The following is a 19568-nucleotide window of genomic DNA, read 5'->3' on the forward strand; positions in this document are numbered from 1 at the left end:
TCAGAACATGGTGGAAAGGATTGTCATTAAATGGAGGTGTACAGAACATTGGCATTTGCTGGTGGTTAGGATTGAATGAATTGGGCTTGCACTGTTAATGCATGCTCTGTTTTCCTTGCTTCTACCAGCAAGTGTGGTGTTTTTTTAAATATGTAAGATATAGATAGATATATATATATATATATATATATATATATATATATATATATATATATATATATATATATATATAGATAGGAACACTCTTGTGAGACGTGTCCATTGCACATCCACAGTATCTTTGAGGAGGTGTTGGCTAGCCCTCTTAGCATGGCATTATGTTGCTGTGGGTCCAGAGTCATGTGCAGTTTAACCCAGAGAAGCCTGATAATTTAATGTTAAGTTACAGTAAATAAGAGTCAATGGTTCATTGAAAGAGGGATTGTGCTGGTATCAATGCTTTTTACCGGGCCTGTCATTCACTAGAGTGCAGTCCTGACCTTGCATCTGCCTCAATGGAGACATGTGAACTATCTTTAATCGGACTTTATTGCTATAACTTGCACTAAATGCTGTACCTTTACCTGTGGTATGTGGACATCTTGGTTGATTGTATCCACGTATAGTCTTCTGAACCTGGATAGCAGGCGAACACAGGCTTTTCACCGTACCTCGTTACACGTGACAAAACTAAACTACCGGTAATTAAAACTCTTGTGGAATTTGACCAGTCACTCTCCACATTATCACCCAGTAATCACAATCATGACAACATTTGTTATTTCCATGCCCCTGTCGGCTGCTATTCGGGTACAACTGGTGGTAAACCCTCCCGTGGCCCGTTAACAAAGCACAATGATCACCGAGAGAGAAGGTGCAAGAATTCCAGATGCTGGAATCTTGACAAAAACACAAAGATGGACTCGGCGGGTCAGGCAGCATCACTGGAGAAAAAGGAATAGGTGACGTTTCGGGTCGAGACCCTTCATTTGACCCGCTGAGTTACTCCAGCACTTTTACTTTTTGACCAGGGGTGACTGGTTTCCATTAGAATCTCAAGGCTTCGGATGGGTCTAATGCAAGGCTCCTTCACCCTGCTATGCATGATTGGCCTTTATTGGCAGGTTGTTTTGCTGATTATGTCTATCCCCATTGCGAACTGTGGTCGCTCAGCTGCTTCCCATTAGCTCATCTGCGAGATTTGGGAGCTCTTGTGCCAACATTGAAGCGCTCCCCTGTATCCCCTCATTATTATCCGTTGCCCAGCCAACGATACTCCAACCTTCCTTGGTCATCTGTTGCCGGGCCTGGTTTGTTATGGCTGTTTTCTACCTCCAGTCTCCCCCACACCCCTCTACTTTCAGTCTGAAGAAGGGTTCCGACACGAAACGTCGCCCATCCTTTTTTCCCTCCAGAGATGCTGCCTGAGCCGCTGAGTTACTCCAGCATTTAGTGTCTAACTCGTGAAGGGCCTTCTCCTCTCTCGTGAATCGCCTTCCAGCATGTAGTAGCACAAACACAAACACACACCTGAAGTAGTCGGATTTGCAATTACTCGATCGAAAACGGATTCCCTGCTCCAAGGACTATCCAACACGTACCCCTCCCCTCCCTAGTCTCTCTGCCCCCAAACTTCTCAGTTATTCTCTGAGCGGAGAAGAAATCCAACTCTCCTCAATCAACGAAACTTGTCGAATATTTAAAGTTTAAAATAAAACAACCCATGTTCTTGTGTGTTGCACTTTTGTTAATCATTTCGTTGGCCTTTGTCGCCTTTGGTCTTCCGCGGATGCCCAATCTCAAATTCAAATTCAAGTTCAAGTTCGCGTTTATTGTCACTTAACCAATTAAGGGACAGTGAAATTTGAAATACCATACAGCCATACTAAGTGAAAAGCAACAGTACACACTGCCACATAAAATAAAACGTAACACCAACTTCCCAGCGCACGCCGCGCACCCGTCATGTGTTGAAGGAAATTAACTGGAACTAACAAGGTGAATGGTTTTAATGCGGTCAACACGATGAGTATCCGTCTTTTGCGGGCGCTCTGGGCCCGACCCAGTATGAAAATATGAACCAGGTGTTAAATCCGAGGGAGACATTAAGGAACTGCAGCAAAACATAAAGTACTGGAGGAACTTAGCGGGCCAAGCAGCATTTCTGAGTGGAAATGGGCAGACAATGTCTCAGGTCAAGACCCTTCTTCTCCCCACAGACATTGTCTGTCGGACCCGCTCAGTTCCTCCAACACTTTGTGTTTAAATCTGAGGTAGTTTATCGAGGCGGAAACCTTGCATCGACAGGACCGTTTAAACCGCAAATTGAGGAGAGCCATCGGCTTTAACGGTCTGAAGAAGGGTCTCGATCAGTAACGTCACCCATTCCATCTCTCCAGAGATGCTGCCTGTCCAGCTGAGTTAGAAGGAAGCCTTCTCCCCGCCACCCCCTATCAGTCTGAAGAAGGGTTTCGGCCCGAAACGTTGCCCATTTCCTTCGCTCCATAAATGATGCTGCACCCGCTGAGTTTCTCCAGCATTTTTGTGTACCATGTATTCACCTGTCCCGGCACCCTGGTGTTTCATCCATGTTTCTACCTCAGGCTTTTTTAATCAACATTAAGCCTGCCTTCTCCAGAGGTGCTGCCTGACCCGCTGAGTTTCACTCCAACATTGTCTGTCTATCTTGGATGTAAACCAACATCTTTCTACACGTTAAACCTGTCCTTGCCGAATTCTTTTTTCGAAACTCCAAATAAATGCCGAACTATAAACTGCCTCGATTGCACTCGGGGGCTCGGGGGACACTTTGTGTCTTGTTTGTTTAAAATATATATATATATATTGCACTTCCTTTTGTTCTTTATTATGGTGCCTAATTACTACTATGTTTACACGTCGAGTAGGAAGAAACTGCATATACTGGTTTAATCCGAAGATAGACGCAGAAAGCTGGAGTAACTCAGCGGGACAGGCAGCATCTCTGGAGAGAAGGAATAGGTGGCGTTTCGGGTAATTCTGTGGAAGGGTCTCGGCCCGAAACGTCACCTATTCCTTTTCTCCAGAGATGCTGCCCGACTCGCTGAGTTACTCCAGCTTTCCGTGTCTATCTTCATGTTTACATATCTGTTGTGCTGCTGCAAATGAGTTTTTTTTCTCGAGAGATGTTGCTTGGCCCGTTGAGTTACTCCAGCTTTTTGTGACTCTCTTAAGAATTTCAATGTTCCGTTTCGGGACATATGACAATAAAACACTCTTAACTTTGAAACCCATCCGAGCAGAACTGTCTATTGTGTCGGAAGGAACTGTAGATGCTGGTTTAAACCGAAGATAGACACAAAAAGCTGGAGGGACTCAGCGGGACGGGCAGCATCTATGGAGAGAATGGTTGGGTGACGTTTCGGGTCTGAGAAGGGGGCTCGACACGAAACATCACCCATTCCTTCTCTCCAGGGATGCTGCCTGTCCCACTGAATTACTCCAACTTTTTGTGTCTATCTTCAGAACTGTCTGACATCACGGGAAAACAGACACTCTCCAAAGGGTATTTAATTTCCAGCCTCCTTCAATTAAAATCGATATATTAAAAAAAAACATTTTATCCTTCGGGTTTGTTTTAAATTTCAGCTCCTGGCGTCCGGGACCAAGCCGCTGTAAAGGTCACATTAACAGTAAGAGCAGCCGGCAATTTTTTTTTTTTAAGTCACAGAGTTTGAGAGAACTTAAAAAAAAAAAAAAATCTGCGCTTCCAAGTTTAGTTAATTGTACACTAACGACCCCCCCACCCCCACCCGGGTGAATTAATTGGAAGGTGTGTGCGCGGCCGCGTGTAGTGTGAATCACGGGACAATGCCTTGACTGGAGCTCTTCCCAGAAAGTGCAGTCAGAGCCGGGTTCCAGAACAGGAAAACCGACTGTGAGTGGGGATTGCCGAGAATCCGGGCAGAGGCGTGACTCTTGCTGGCAAAAGCCTGACAATTTCGGTATGTTACAAAGCGTGACGGAAAACTCCGCGGGCAATCCCTGATGTTCTAATGTTCATTTTCTTCCTCATTATTCTCCGACTATCGACCTTTTCCCGTCTCCTTCGCGTTCACATTCTAGCTTCTTCACACTTCTTATGTCTTCGGACTTCTTCAGAGAGTTCCTCGTGTCCCTTGTTTAACCAAGGTCTTGTCACGAGATGAGGAGAACTTTTTTCACACAGAGAGTGGTGAATCTCTGGAACTCTCTGCCACAGAGGGTAGTTGAAGCCAGTTCATTGGCTATATTTAAGAGGGAGTTAGATGTGGCCCTTGTGGCCAAGGGGATCAGAGGGTATGGAGAGAAGGCAGGTACGGGATACTGAGTTGGATGATCAGCCATGATCATATTGAATGGCGGTGCAGGCTCGAAGGGCCGAATGGCCTACTCCTGCACCTAATTTCTATGTTTCTATGTTTCTATGTCACCCTTGTGACAGGCGACAACACGTCTTCAAGGAATATGTCTGAAGAAGAGTCTCGACCCGAAACGTCACCCATTCCTTCTCTCCAGAGATGCTGCCTGTCCCGCTGAGTTACTCCAGCATTGTGTGTCTGTTTTCGGTGTAAAGCAGCATCTGCAATTCCTTCCTACGCTCTTCCCATCCCAGTTCTTTCTCGTTTTCAACAGTTTGCCTTGTAATAACGCCTTCGACTTCATGCCACACATAATTCCCTTGAAGATAGAAAGCTAGAATAACTCTGCGGGTCCGATGGCATCTCTGGAGAAAAGGAATAGGAGGCGTTTCGGGTCGGGACCCTTCTTCAGATATATTCCTTGAAGATCTTTTGTAGTCTGTCACAAAAGGAGAGGTGGCGAGATCTTGGTTGAATAAGAGACACAAGTAGTTTCAGGTGCTGGAATCTTGAGCAATCGTTTCAGGAAACCAACACAAAACGTTGGAGTAACTCAGCGGGTCGGGCAGCATCTCTGGAGAAAGTGGATAGGTGACGTTTCGGGACGGGAGATCCGAATCACGTACCCTATCCATGTTCTGCAGAAGATGTATTCAGCCCGCTGAATTACCCCAGCACTTTGTGTACTTTTGTGTAAATTAGCATCCACGAGTTCCTTGTTTCCACGAAGTTTCAGTGGATCAGGCAGCTTCTGAAGAAGGGTCTCGACCCGAACGTCATCCATTCCTTTTCTCCAGAGATGCTGCTTGACTCGCTGAGTTCCTCTAGCGCTTTTGGAGTTTAGCCCTTGGTTAAACAAGTATGTTTTAAATAGGCATCTTAAATGGAGCAAATTCGCGAGAACATTGTAGAACTTAGGACACTGTAGAACTCAGTATCCACGTAGCTGAGGGCAAGGCGCCTCAAAGATGGAGGAATTAAAGTCGTGAAGTTGAGATCTGGAGGATTCCAAAGTCAGGGAAAGAGAAATTGAAGATGTTACCGAGATGGGGTCGGAGGTTGATTAGTACAGGTGAGGTTATGGGGAAAAGGCAGGAGAATGAGGTTCGGAGGGCGGAATAGACTTGATGGGCTGAATGGCCTAATTCTACTCTCATTCTTTATGACTTTATGGATTTGAATGTAAAGCTAAGTTGATTTAATTTAGTTTTTGCCGGGCTAGAAGATAAAGTTGGTCAGAATGACGACAAGGAAATGGACGGTGCGTTTTAGCACAGGATAAGATTGGAGAGTCTGGTTTATTGGTATCAAAGGTGACTTTCTATTCCCAATAAGCCCCTACAGTTTGATTCTTGTTTTTTAATGACAACACTGATTTCAGCGCCTGGGTAAGACCAATGAGTGGAACTCTCCCAATGTCATAATCCTGAAAATCCAAAATATAAGCATAAAGCAATCTCGTAAATACTCAGCAGATCAGGCAGTACCCGTTGCTAGAGAGAAACAGTTAATGCCAATTAACTCTAGATAGAATGAAGCAAATCAAAATCAAACTTAATTGTTAAATTACTCCCGATGTAAATAATACATTTTTTTACTTGAGGTAGTGAGTTTTATGAAAGCCTGTCACATGCATCTCATTCTGACATAAGAGAGAGTGGCTCTAACTCGGTGGGCCGAATATGGACACACGGTGTAACTCAACGGGACAGGCAGCATCTCTGGATAGAATGAATCGGTGACGTTTCGAGTCGAGACCCTTCTTCAGACTGAGTCAGGGGAGAAGGAGATACCGAGATATGGAAGGGTCAGTTGTGAAAACGAGACATCAGATGGGACCTAGTTCAAGGAGAATGTAGAATAGTTGTATCTTTCAATCCTTCAACCAATGAACCAAACACTGAGGCGAAAGAGAAACATAGGACACTGGGGCACATGGCCGTGCAAAATAATGTCACTGGATGTCACACTTCCAGGTGGTTGAAGATTCAGTTTAAGCATCTCATCAAAAGTACAATGCTTCCTCATTTCAAATGGCACATCAAATGGAAGTCCGAGCATTACACTTGATCCCTGGAATCTGAGGCGAAACCAAGTTCAAATAATAGAGACACGTGGAATTGCAGATGCTGGTTTACAAAACAAATCACGAAGTGTTGAAGTGGTCGGCGGGGGGCAATTTGGGCCGAAGGGCCTGTTTCCACGCCGGATGCCTCTTTGCCTCAATGACTCTAACGAGGCGGTTCAGGCAGCATCTCTGGAGAACATGGGTGGGTGGTTGATGGTTCGAGTCGGGGTCCTTCTTCAGACTCAAAAATTAAGTTCAATTCTAATCTTTAGTTTGGAAGGGTTGAGGCAGGATGGGGGCAGGGGAAGTTGAACGCTGGACACCAGCATGTCTTTAAAGTACCTCAATGCAAAGTTCGTCTCTGGGATTTAACTCTGGTTTCGCTATACGGCCTCCCCGGTCAACAAGAAAAATAGAAAAGTTTAACATGTTTATTAACATGAGCAAAGGTTGGTTCTGCTTCACTTTCAATTAAGTTGTAGCAAGACAAGCTTGGTAAATGTCCACCCATGTGAACGTATCGCTTAAAAGGACACAAAGTGCTGGAGTAAGTGAGCGGGTCAGGCAGCATCTCTGTGGAGCATGGGTAGGTGGCGTTTCGGGTCAGGACCCTCATCAGAGTCTGAAGTAGGGTCCCGATGTCGAAACGCCACTTATCCATTTTCATCAGGGATGCCACCTGACCCGCTGAGTTACTCCAGCACTTTGTGTCCTTTTGTGTAAACCAGCACCTGCAGTTCATTGTTTCCACCTATCACGTGTTAAACTTTGTCCTGCCCCTACCTCTCTCCCAGCTTTCTCCCTCCCCAACCCCTACCATCATCAATCTGGTCCCGATCCGAAACGTCGCCTCTTCATGCTTCACCCCATAAATGCTGCCTTACACGCAAGATTAGCATTGTGTCTTTTTTGTAAGAGTGTTATTATGTACTTTGGATGAGATAAACTAGGTCCCTTCAGGGTTTGCAAACACTTTAGCGTAGGCCAATAAGGTCTGAAGAAGGGTCTCAACCCGTATTGTCACCCACTGTTTTTCTTCAGAGATGTGGCCTGACCCGCTGAGTCACTCCAGCGTTTTGTGTCTACCTTCGGTCTAAACCAGCATCCGCGCAGTTCCTTCCTAAACAAGTTTGAAACCCGCTTTTAATGAAAGAATCTCAGCCTGCCAATCGAAAATAAACGTGATGTACTGCGGCGTGAATCAGGTGCAGGGGGTGGATAGTTTCCTGTTATACGCGATAATCAACAGGTCACGCCAAGTTGCCTAATAATATTTACTTGAAGTCGGGCGTCATGTGTATCTGAGTCACGGCGCCGCCGCCAATGACAGGAGCGGGAGAGAGAAAAAAAATTCCACCTGATGAAGGAGCAACAGGAACCAAAATCTGGCGTTTTTGTCCTTAACACACCCACGGCCCACTTGTCTAACCTGACAGTGTTCACGTACACACATACATATCTGTTTCGATGTTACCGTAGTCAACATAACACACGTTTACATATTCTGTTGTGCTGCTACAAGCAAGGATTTAATTGTTCTATCTGGGACATGTGCCAATAAAACACTATTGACTCCAGGCACTCAACAAACCCCAATCCAACAACTAACCCGCAACCCGAGGGAGTTTATTTAGTTTAGTGTAGTTTAGAGATACAGCTCGGAAACAGGCCCTTCGGCCCACCGAGTCCACGCCAACCAGCCAATGTCCCTGTCCCACTTGTCCCAATGTCCCTGAACGGAAACCTCTGGAGACTTTGCGCCCCACCCAAGGTTTCCGTGCGTTACTGGAGGTTCTCGGAGGTTCCCGGAGGTTTTTGTCAGTCTCCCTACCTGCTTCCACTACCTGCAACTACCTGCAACCTCCTGCAACCTCCGGCAACCACCTGCAACCTCCGGAAACCGCACGGGTGGGGCGCAAAGTCTCCAGAGGTTTCCGTTCAGGTTTCCTCAGTGGGACAGGGGTTTTATACTATTACTACACACACTAGGATCAATTTACATTTGTTCCAAGCCAATTAACCTAGAAACTTAGTGACCTTTTTATTTTTCACTTACCACAAATATGTGACCAGTGAAAATGATGCACTTTACTTGCTTTCATGAGTATAGCACACAGTTAATTTGTATTTCACTAGAACCGTTTCTATCCAAAAAAAAATATTCCATGTACAATAATTATTGTTGGGTTAGATGCTGTAAAATTGTTTTTTTTTTTCTTCGAAATGAGACGTGGGCGTGAGAGTCTTGAATTAGGGAACTAATTGTTAACAATACTGCCTTGTTAATTTTCTCTTTTAATAGTAGAAATAATCAACATCTATATTTGTTCACCTCCCTCCAGTGATCCACAAGGCCGTTGAAAAATGTAACCAACTCAACCAATTACTTCGCAAATATCAAAAAGAAACGGAAACCTCCCAATGAGATGTATTTACACGATTCATGATCGAAATGAACCTAAAGTGAAAGGAAAGTTTCCCCGAATATAGAACCTGAAATTAAGAAATTGTGTTCAGTTCCGGGAACCATGTTATAGGAAAGATGTTGTCAAGCTGATAAGGGCACAGATGGCGCAATGGGCTAAGTGTTCGGCTGGCGACCGGAAGGTAGCCGGTTCGAATCCCGCTTGGAGTGCATACTGTCGTTGTGTCCTTGGGGCAAGACACTTCACCCACCTTTGCCTGTGTGTAAATGTAATGTAATTATGTGAAGCACTTTGGGGTCAATGCAAGTTGACTAAAAATGTGCTATATAAATAAGATATATATATTTAGGAGGATGTTGCCAGGGCTAGAGTGTCTGAGCTATAGGGAGAGGTTGAGTAGGCTGGGATTCTGTTTCCTGGAGCGCAAGAGGACGAGGGGAGATCTTATAGAAGTGTATAATATCATGAATAGACCGAATAGATGCACAGACTCTCTTGCCCAGAGTAGGTAAACCGTGGACCAGAGGACATAGGTTTAAGGTGAAGGGTAAAAGATTTAATGGGAATCTCAGGGGTAACATTTTCACACAAAGGTTGGTGAGTGTATGGAATAAGATGCCAGAGGAGATAGTTGAGGCTGGGACTATCCCAATGTGTAAGAAGCTGTTAGACAGCTACATGGATAGGGCAGGTTTGGATGGGTATGGACCAAACAAAGGCAGGTGGGACTAGTGTAGCTGGGACATGTTGGTCAGTGTGGGCAAGTTGGGCCAAAGGGCTTGTTTCCACACTGTATCATTCTATGACCCTAAGAAAAGAAAAGGTTGAAGGTTTCATCAAACCTCTCAGTTTGTAGGTTTTGGTCTATAGTGGGTGGTAGGTAGGAGATGATCAATAATTCTAGCAAGAATCCAGGAAATGTCAGTGAAGAGCTGTGGAAACTGGCCATTTGGCCCACTGAGTCCATGTTGACTATTAACGACACATTTACACCAATCTACACCAATTCCATTTTGTTCTCCCCACATCCCCATCAACCACCACAGATTATTCAATTCATCTACACACTGGAGGTAATTTGCAATAGCATCAACCCTGCGTGTTTGAGATGTGAGCAGAAAGCGGAATATCTTGAAGAAACTCATACTGTCGTAGGGTTCAGTTTAGTTTATTGTCACATGCACCGAGGACCAATGAAAAGCTTTTGTTGCGTGCTTACCACTCAGTGGAAAGACAATACATGATTACAATCGAGCCATCGCAAGGTAAAGCCAGCAAAGTCCGACCAAGGATAGTCCGAGGTAGACAAAAATGCTGGAGAAACTCAACGGGAGAGGCAGCATCCATGGAGCGAAGGAATAGGTGACGTTTTGGAACCCAAAACATTACCTATTTCTTCGCTCCATAGATGCTGGATAAACTCACCTGCTGAGTTTATCCAGCATTTTTGTCTACCTTTGATTAAAGGATAGTCCAAGTGTCACCAAAGAGGTAGATTGATGTATAGTGCATTATTTATAATTTGAACATCTTGGTTCCCCTCAAAATCTGATTTTTCATCAAATGATCACCACTCACACAACCCTGAGTGATGAACACATGGTCTCATTTACACTCCGTCATTATCCCATATAAAGACTGTGATATAATTACACAACTGTGATTTTGGTTTCTGACATGATTTACTCTGCACAAAGTAATAGTGGTGTATGTGTTGATAGTGGTGTATTTACGGGAAAATACCCTATTACTGTTGTGAACTTCTGACGAATCTCTGAATTGTTCACGTTAGGTCAACATTGCGTTGTATCATTAAAATTGGTGGATGATACACACAATGTGTAATTATTCGGTTAAAATTGCTCCATGCCATGTACAGGCTTGTAGCACGTTTGTGGAGTGTATATTCATTTTGCGATTAACTATAGCTGTTGGCATGGATGTGACTGTAAGGGATTAAAAACTGTGTAAGACTAAAATCTTTTAACAATAGTTGTTGACACCATATGTAATACAGCATGATGAAAGCTCTGATCTGAAGCATTGGCCCTGGTTTCTCCACATACGTGCTCCCTGCCATGCTCAGTATTCCTTTTATATCTGTATCTGCCTAAAATAGTTAATATTCTGTCTGTCTGTCTGTCTGTCTGTCTGTCTGTCTGTCTGTCTGTCTGTCTGTCTGTCTGTCCGTCTGTCTGTCCGTCTGTGACTGCAGTATAAATACAACTGAGTATAAATGCAGAACAATGAAATACATCTAGTGATGGCTATTTGAAGGAGCTAAACAGGTGCATGTGCACACACAGTAGCATTCCTCTGTGGTTCACCAACTCCTTTAGATAGTCTGAGTCAAATTTAAACCTCAATTGCACCTCAATGATGCCACACTTGGTGATCTCAAACAGCTCCGCATTTGACACAGTCTCAAGAAGGTGGAATTTATCATCAAAGATCCCCACCACCTAGACTGCTGGACTGGAGGTACCGAACCAGGTACTGGGGAACCACATCACCAGGCTCATGAACAGCCACTTTCCAGCAACCTTCAGCTCCTTGAGCCGACCCACACAACTCTAATCCTACCTCAGCAAACCAAACATCACAGATCACCTGTGCACTATCGTGGACGTGTTTTCTAATGGTGCTTTTCATAAATATCCTGCACAGATATTAGCGTCTGAAGAAGGGTCTCGACCTGAAACGTCACCCATTCCTTCCCTCCTGAGATGCTGCCTGTCCCGCTGAGCTACTCCAGCTTTTTGTGTCTATCTTCGGTTTAAACCAGCATCTGCAGTTCCCCCCTACACGGATATTAGTGCAGTCCTTTTGCACAATCTTTGTTTCACTATCTTGTGAGCAATATCAGATTGATACATTATTTGTGAACTTCAGGTTCAACAAGCCGGACGTTATTATATGAAATGCTCAGAAAGCATTTGGTGAGAGAAAATAGAATTGGGGGAGTGTGAAGTGGGCAGACGGTGAAACAGGTTGATGACTTGCAATCTCTTATTTTGTCCTAACACCCAAGATGAAACTTTAATACAATTGTGGAATTTCACAGAACAGTTCATTGAATGAGTAAACCGTCCTCCTGACTTTTACCCCTTTGACTCACTATTCCTGCTCTGTGAAAGGTTTCTGCGTTCGCGACCATTCCTCTGCCCCTTTCCCACACCTGATCAACATTTTCTCTCAAATATCACTTCTCTTTTAAAAACGTCCATGAATTCTGTTCCCACGATTGTTTCTGCTGTGGCTTCCCACACACCAACAGCCTCCTGGGCTTCCCAAAAAAAATCCCCCAAACCCTTCCTTTATTTTTGAACTGTAGTTACCAACTCACCAACAATTTTACTTTGCGTTGACTCCCGTCCCGAATCCTTTCAGCCACTTTTTTAAGGTCCAAGAGGGTAGATATAAATTTAACTGTGAATTGAAAAGTAGGTGGTTCGAAGCTTGTGAATCAAGTCAAGTGTTTATTTGTCATATCTACCGACAATTGGACAATGAAATACCTACTTGCAGCAGCATAACAGGTCTGTAAAAACAGTACTCATAGATGACATTAAATAAATAAAAAAAATCAGTAAATGAATACTCCTAATGCTGTGACTTAAATCACTCTTTCGTGCAACCAAGGAGAATCCATAGTCCATATTGTTTAGTTAGTGCTATGTAGTATTCAAGAGCCTGACGTGTAGGAAAGAACTGCAGATGCTGGTTTAAATTGAATTAAACACAAAATACTGTAGTTACTCAGCGGGACAGGCAGCATCTCTGGAGAGACACAAAATGCTGGAGTAACTCAGCGGGACAGGCAGCATCTCTGGAGAGACACAAAATACTGTAGTTACTCAGCGGGACAGGCAGCATCTCTGGAGATCAAGAGCCTTGTTGTGAAGAAGCTATTCTTGAACCTGGTGGTCATGGTATTTAGATTCCTCTACCATCTCCTCATGTCGGATTGAATTGCATGCATAGCCTTTCTAAAGGCATGTCCTTTCAGTCTGAGGCTATGACACCTGGTCCTAGACTCTCCCACTAGTGGAAACATCCTCTCCATATCCACTCTATCCAGGCCTTTTACAATTTAGTAGGTTTCAGTGAGGTGTCCCCTCATCCTTCTAAACCCCAGCGAATACAGGCCCAGTGCCGTCAAACGCTCACGATATGTTCACCCATTCATTCCCAGGATGATTTTTGTAAACCTCCTCCAGCCCTCTCCAATGCCAACACATCCTTCCTCAGGTAAATGGCCCTAAACCGCTCACAATACTCCAAATGCGGTCTAACCAGTGCCTTATAAAGCCTCAGCATTATATCCCCAGCAATATGAGCAGTTTGCAGTTAGCAATATGAACTCCAGTGGGCATGGATTTGTGTCATGAATGTGAACTCCTAACATTTCCCAAATCATATATAACGCTCATCTAATCTTTTAAAAGGCGCAGACTGCCAGGGATAGATTTTATAATTTAAGGTAGGTTTTATTTTTAGCAATGATAAGTATGTCTGTGTGTACGTGATCAGAACGCATCACATCATAGGTTTCAATTTTACATTAAAGATTCCCAGGGGAGATGCTGGGCAGGTTTGGAGAAAAATGAAGTTTTCATTACTGTGTCTCAAAAAGCCTTGAAGGGAAAGTACAGTGCAAAGATCTCCTGGGAATGTCCCCAAAACACTCTCTGCGCAAGTACAGCATGTTAGGACAAGTGTCCTTGGAGAGGGAGCAAACAGTGTGTGTTGGCTTGCTGGAGGTCTTCCTGCCCAGGTGAGTCCACAGGAGCTGGAGAGCATCCTAGATGCAGAGGAAGACCCATCCGGTCCTTGAGTTAAACTGCATAGAAACAAGCCCTTTAGTTCAACCTGTCCAAGCCGACCAAGGTGCCTTCCTGCGATGGTACCATTTGTCAGCATTTGGCCCATATCTCTCAGTCTTTCCTAATCATGAACCTGTCTAAATGTCTTTTAAATGTTGTAATTGTAGCCTCCTCTACCACTTCCTCCGGCAACTCATTACATTCACCCACCTCTTTGTGAATGCCTGCCCCTCAGGTCCCCTTTAAATCTTTCCACTATTGCTTTAACTTTATTCCCTCCAGTTTTTGACCCCCCCCTTCCCTGGGGAAAATATTATGGCCATCCATCTTATCTGTGCCACTCCTGATTTCATAAATTTGAATAAGGTTTTCACTCAAGTTTGCTTCAGGGAAAACTGTCAAGCCTATCCAGGCATGGTGGCACAGCAATAGTGTTGCTGCCTTACAGCGCCAGAGAACTGGGTTCGATCCTGATCTCAGCTGCTGTCTATATATGGAGTTTGTATATTCTCCCTGTGCACCAATCTCTCTGCCGATTATCACAGGCCTACATACACTGGGGACAATTTACACTTAGTGCAAGTATACAAGCCCAAGCCAATTAACCTCCAAACCTGTACGTGTTGAATATGGGAGGAAACCAAAGATCTCGGAGAAAACCCATGCGGTCACGGGGAGAACGTACAAATTCTCCACGGTACAGCACCCGTAGCCGGGATCGAACCCGGGTCTCCAGTGCTGCAAGCGCTGTAAGGCAGCAACTCTACCGCTGCACCACTGTGCCACCCTCATCCAAATCGTTTATGTAAATGATGAACCACAGGGGACCCGGTACCTATCTCTGTGGCACACCACTGGTCACAGGCCACCAGTTAGAAAAATAACCCTCCATTTCCACTTTCTGTCTCCTTCCACCAGTTTCTGTGTTCATATTTTGCATAGTTACTTAAAAAACAAACCCCCCAAAAAAACCCAAAAGGCAAAGAAGTGAGAGGTTGGGGACAAAGACCATGAACAAACAACTCAGGATGGATATGGAAAAAAAAAAATGTGTGAGTGTGAAGTGGGATTGTGAAGGTATAAACTTCCTAAATAACCAATTGCAAGGAGACAGAATGTATAGAGGAAATGTAATGGGATATTTCCCAGATCAGAGATGTGGATTGTTTTGTGCCACTTGCATCTTTTTTGTTGGAAGTTCATTTCTTGTCCATTTTCCATGTATCTTTTATGACTTAGACCAGTAATTCCTACTGTCCCACTGGAGGGCTGTGGGAGTTCCTCGTGGGGCACGAATAGGCAAGGTATTGACAGGGAGGTGCTGGTAGTGGGTGGAGGTTTGGGCATGGGGTATCAATATGCACTTGGCATATTCATGGAATGGTTATTCTTTTTTTTTTAAATTAATATTTTTAGTAGAAGCAGTGTACAGTAGTATAAACCGCAGCATATGACAAAATACATTTAGTGTACATCTTCCATTTTTAATTTACAAAAAAGAAGTAGAACAAGAAAGAAAGAGCAAGAAAGAGGGAAAGTGAAATAAATAGTGAAGTGTAGACCCCTAGACTACTAATAGTGCAGTCCAGGAGTGAATAAGTAAAAGCCTATAGAAGAATAAGAAGACAAAAACAAAAAATAATAAAAGAAAAGAAAATAAGGGACCATTACGTGTTGATATACCTGCTTCATTTCTCACCATGGAATGGTTAATCTGACAAGTACTCCACTAACCTTCTCTCTAAAAGCACACATAGTATTTCTTGGAACTTTTCAAAGTTGCGAAACTGGTATCACTCCATCAGGTCCATATATAGCATTGAGAATTTACTGAACAGAGAAGTAGTTGCTAAATGTAGTATCTATGGCATGTGCTAATTGACTATCAGACTTTGAAAAGCTGACATCACTGGGATCAAATTCGTCAATTTTGTTGAATCAATTAAACTATAAAGTTGCAATTGGATTTTGAATAAATGTGCATTTAATTTAGTTTAGTTTAGTTCTTTTTACTTCTACTAAGGTACAGTGATAAACTTTTGTTGCATGCTATCCAGTCAGCGGAAAGACTATACATGATTACAATCGACCCGTCCACAGTGTACATATACAGGGTAAAGGGAATGATAGATAGATAGATAGATAGATAGATAGCCTTTATTGTCATGTATAGTGCAGGATAGAGTAATGCCTACTGTAGCAAATGCCTGTAGTAAATGCCTACTATGTTCTGTGTGCTGAAGCAAAGCAAGAATTTCATTGTCCTATCAGGGACACATGACAATAAACTCACTTGGACTTGAGAGTCCAGCAAAAGTCAGATTGAAGGCAATCCGAGAGTCTCCAATGAGTCAGACGGTGGCAAACCGTTATTCTGAATAACACCTTTTATGAGATAAGATATGGGCACTGGGCATGAGTTTATGGTGGCCTGAAAAAGTCTGAGAGCCACTGGTTTAGACAAACACACAAAAGTAATGTCATTGAAATCTATTGATTTGTAGTGAGGGGACAAAGTAACTACAGGCAATGACAGGACTGAAAATTGGAGGGAAATGACGCGATGGGAAATAAGTAGTTTAGCCCCACCACCTTGTGTTGGTGTTCATTCTTCACAAAGGCACTTCCCAACCTCATAAACCCCAGCTGCTCACAGATCTCTTCATTTCCTCCTCCATAAGTCGCCAAATGAGTTGTTCTTAAATGTTGACAAGGGCCGGTATTGGTGTTGACTGAAATTTGCACTGTGATCCATTTGTCACACACCATTCCTCTGATACTCGTACAGAATCCTAAAGATACAGGGATCTGGTGATGCACTCGGATGCAGTCGATGGGCCGAATGGCCTAATTCTACTCTTAGAACTTGTGAACTAACTATATGCCTTGTTTAGGGGTATGGAGTATGGATAGAGATCTAGCATACAATACACCTAGAGCTATAGAACTGCTGTCTCAGAGCCTCGGTGACCTGGGTTTAGTCCTGATATCTGATTTCTTTTTCTTTTTTGTGTGTGTTTCCCCTGCATGTTTTGGCTTCCTCCCAGGAGTGGAGGGAGGTTAATTGGCCACAGTAAAATGCCCCTGGCACGTAGCATGTTGATAAGTAATAGAATTTAGGAAGAATTCATGGGAATGTGAGGGGAAAAGAGTAAGATTGTTGTGAATTGGTGCTTGATGTCCTGTGTGGATTCAGTGGGGGTGAGGGATACTTTCCTCTGTGTCTCACCCTATGACACTCTTGCTCTGTCACCTCTTCCTTCCTCATATTTATGAGCTATTGTGGTTGTACCAGACATCATGGAATAGATAAACAGTTGATATATTTTGAAAGAACAAATATTTTAAAAAATAACCTTGAAATAAAAAGATTGACAAGAGAAAGATGAGATTACCTTGCCTTTGATACTAAAGGATAGAGTTAGCCACTTGATATGTTTCACTAGTTTAAAAATTGATAGAATAACTGAGAGATTGATTGAATAACTGAGAGAAGCAAATCCATAATGGTAAAGGGCCTGTCCCACTGCAGCGACCTAATTGGCGAGTTTAGAAGAGTTCGCCCTCGACTCATACTCGCTGCATGGTCGACACAAGGTCCTAGGAGGTCTTTGTAGCTCTCCTTCATGCTCGAGAGTAGGCCCTGGGTACTCGAAGCCTCAGCTAGGTCGTGGCGTATTTTTCAACACGCTGAAAAATGCCCGCGAGTAAAAAAAGGTCGCCATGGAAAATATCGAGATTTTTTTACTCGTAGGTTTAGTCGAGGTAGGTCGTAGTAGGTCGGCATGTTAGTCGTAGGTAATCGAAGGCAATCAAAGGTAATTGAGAGTGGTCGAAAGGTAAAGCTCGTTGAGAAAAAAAGGTGAGTAAACCAATTGGTAATGTTAATGGTCCTGACCGAAAACCTCACCTATCCATGTTCTCAAGACCTGCTGCCTGACCTGCTGAGTTAATCCAGCACTTTGCGTCCTTTTGTGTTTTAACCAGCATTTGCAGTTCCGTGTTTCTACCACACGTTCAGTTAGTCGTGGCACAAGTGTAAAGGACTGAATAGCTACAAGTCATGTCAAGTCAAGTCAAGTTTACTTGTCACATACACATACGAGATGTGCAGTGAAATTAAAAGTGGCAACGCTCGCGGATTGTGCAAAAAGACAAACAAACTACAAACAGAATGGAACAGAATCGCATATTCATATATTACATATTTGTGGGAGGTCAAAAGAAAAAAAACAGCAATTTTAAAAAGACACCACACAACAGTAAAAAGTTACGATGGTGCAGTAAAGTTAGTCCCTGGTGAGATAAAGTCGAACTTCCAGAGTTCAATGAATAATGGTCACTCACCCGTGCTATCCAAGGTTGGTAGAATTACTATTCTCTATGGATTCATTACCATACTATTTTACCTCCTAAAAAAATAATTCTCAAATGATCGTTAAAAAAAATACATTGCTATGATTTTTCTTTTCTAATTTGCCGTTGAACAGAGAAAAATAACGAAATATCGAAAGTAGATTAGTAATAATTTGAGTGGAGTGAAATCCCCAGGGGATCTCGTCTTTATCTTTCTGCCCTCTCACCAAATGCCTCGCAAAGGATGAAGTTGCAAACATGTTGAGTCATGTAGCGGGTTCTGCTGGAGTTGAGTCATGGTTAGGGAAATTTGTGTATCAGTTGGCATTGTATGCTGTTGTATTTGTTTGTCAAGGTCGATGGAACAGGCTTGACCAGGTTCTGGAGGACTCTTGGCGAAGGTAATGATATGTGTTGGAACTTGTGTTGACCATGAACTGATGGTGGTTTGGCAGTCCGTGAGCTGACGTGACGTTCGTCGAATAACGAGGGGGTTGGAATTTTGAGGGGTTTTTGCGAGCTGTTTGTTTGGAAAGAGTGACGTGTGGGTCGCCTTTCGGCTGAGAAGAATCCCCATATTTGTTTTGATCAAAGTACATTGGCGGGACTTCTTGTGAAATGGCAAGTCAGTCTGAGGCACGCCTCGCCAAATATGAGCTTGCAGATGGAGAAAAGATGCAGTTCTGCACTGCCTTTCATATCTCTCACGTATATCAAAGTGGCTCACACAGAGCAGTTATTTTTAAAGTATTACATGGAAGGGATTGGAAATGATACAACAATCAATGCTGTTAAGAAGCACATTTTGGCAACTACGAACATAGTTGAAACAATGGAGGTCTTATTATCAGGGGTAGGACATGTGGTATCTGAAGCCTGAAGAACAAATTATGGGGGGAATGAAGGAAATTGGCGATCCTGCATCTTTGAATTTTCCATAATGTGGATTCCATCGGAAGAGAAAGTGGGAATTGACTGCATTGTTTCTTGTTCCCTGTTCCATAGTCCTTTCTAAGTACTTTCCAGGACTTGAATACTATTCTTACTTGTGATTTGGCTTATCTCCAGCTTCGGTCAGTACTGTCTCCAAGTTGAAGTCTTCATTGTGGAACCATACTAAAGTATCTTGTGCAGAAAAGGCAATTCACTCGTTTGATTCATCTCACTCTGGTTAAGGAAAGAAAGTACGTTAACTACAGAGACCAAGAAAAACATAAACGGCTTTAAAGTTAAGCATAATTTCTTTATGAATGGGTTGAAATAAAGATACCCCTCATTTGATCTTCCAGAATTCAATTCACAAAATATGTTCATTTAGCCGAATGATTCATCTGAAGATGAATATTGCCTTGGTAATTATGACTGTTAAAAGTATCTGTTTTTTGCTTACAAAAAATTTAATATATCTGCCTTTACCCCTTCATCTGACAGCTCGTTCTACTTATACCAAAAATGTATCCCATAAATTTATTTTAAATATCTACCCTCTCACCATAAACTTGCGATCACTAGTTCTTGATTCCAGTGGGAAAAA

At 43.2% G+C, this 19568-nt stretch overlaps 1 protein-coding gene and 1 long non-coding RNA gene across 2 annotated transcripts in view; one reads left to right on the plus strand and one right to left on the minus strand.

Annotated features, from left to right (window-relative positions):
* LOC129709826 (PR domain zinc finger protein 1-like) overlaps positions 1–19568 on the plus strand; it is a 135608-nt gene that overhangs the window by 29689 nt on the left and 86351 nt on the right. The window lies entirely within an intron of this gene.
* LOC129709829 (uncharacterized) overlaps positions 17186–19568 on the minus strand; it is a 71392-nt gene continuing 69009 nt past the window's right edge. Inside the window, exon 3 of the long non-coding RNA XR_008725579.1 lies at positions 17186–19201. This is a non-coding gene — a long non-coding RNA (uncharacterized LOC129709829). The remainder of the gene's footprint in view (positions 19202–19568) is intronic.

This window comes from Leucoraja erinacea, chromosome 26, assembly GCF_028641065.1.
Source record: "Leucoraja erinacea ecotype New England chromosome 26, Leri_hhj_1, whole genome shotgun sequence".
NCBI lineage: Eukaryota > Metazoa > Chordata > Chondrichthyes > Rajiformes > Rajidae > Leucoraja > Leucoraja erinaceus.